The sequence below is a fragment of the Pteropus vampyrus genome, unplaced genomic scaffold (assembly GCF_000151845.1).
Source record: "Pteropus vampyrus isolate Shadow unplaced genomic scaffold, Pvam_2.0 Scaffold581, whole genome shotgun sequence".
NCBI classification, from domain to species: domain Eukaryota; kingdom Metazoa; phylum Chordata; class Mammalia; order Chiroptera; family Pteropodidae; genus Pteropus; species Pteropus vampyrus.
In genome coordinates this window covers 1,127,051-1,128,066 of record NW_011889362.1, presented here as the reverse complement: position 1 = coordinate 1,128,066, position 1,016 = coordinate 1,127,051, and positions in this window count along the sequence as shown.

Below are 1,016 nucleotides of genomic sequence, written 5' to 3'. Positions count from 1 at the left end.
AATGGAAATGAAAAAAAAAAGCTGGGGTAGCAGCACTTGTATCAGTCAAAATAGACTTTAAACTAAAGCCACAGGAGATAAAGAGCAATTAGGTGGATAGTTTTATAAGCTATATAAATGTCTCACCAATACACTGTATTCTTGAATCTAATTAAATATAATTAAAAAATTCTCTACAATATTGGTGTTTCTTATGTCATCACCTATCTGACTGAAAGCAGAACCTTATGGAAATGAGTCTTCCATAAATACTCCCTTCAGTGTATGTCTATAGCCAGGAGAGAGAACAGGTATAAATCTATCAAAAAATCCCTTGGGGGGAGTGGTTTTCCATGGGCAGTAAGAAATCGGAATGACCACTTGGACCCGCATAACGAATATTATCATAATCTTTCTTATCTCCCACTTGTTCTCCTAAAAATTAATTTCTCTTTTCTAAAGAAACATTATTAGTTCTTCCCAAAGAAGCATTATCTACCCTCTCCTTTTTCTCTGCTAAATTAGGTATATAAGCTTCTAACATTAACCATTTATCTAACTAGCTACTTCTTTTGTATGCTATGCATGTAGATAAATCCTTTTTGTTGTTGTTGTTGTTAATCTATCTTTTGTTGGTCAAATTAGCAAGCATCCCCCAACACACACACACACACACACACACACACACACACACACACACACATACACACACGCTAAGAATATGGAATAAAAAATCACGTTTTGTAGGACATTTGGGTAGTCAAATATTCACATCGTGATAGTGAGACAACACACAAAGGAAATCAAAATGTTTATTGAGATATCACATAATTTTTTCATTTCTTTAAATATTTAAGCAAAATAACTTCATGTGGGAGGGCCTGATTTTGGTCACAGAATTTTGTATTGAGAATAGTTTTGAAGACACAGTTACTGTACTGTGAATATAATTTTGAAAGTAAATTCATATCCTGATTGGCACCTGGGAGACTGCCTTGTATCATTTTTTTTCAACCCAATATCAATGGACTTGAATT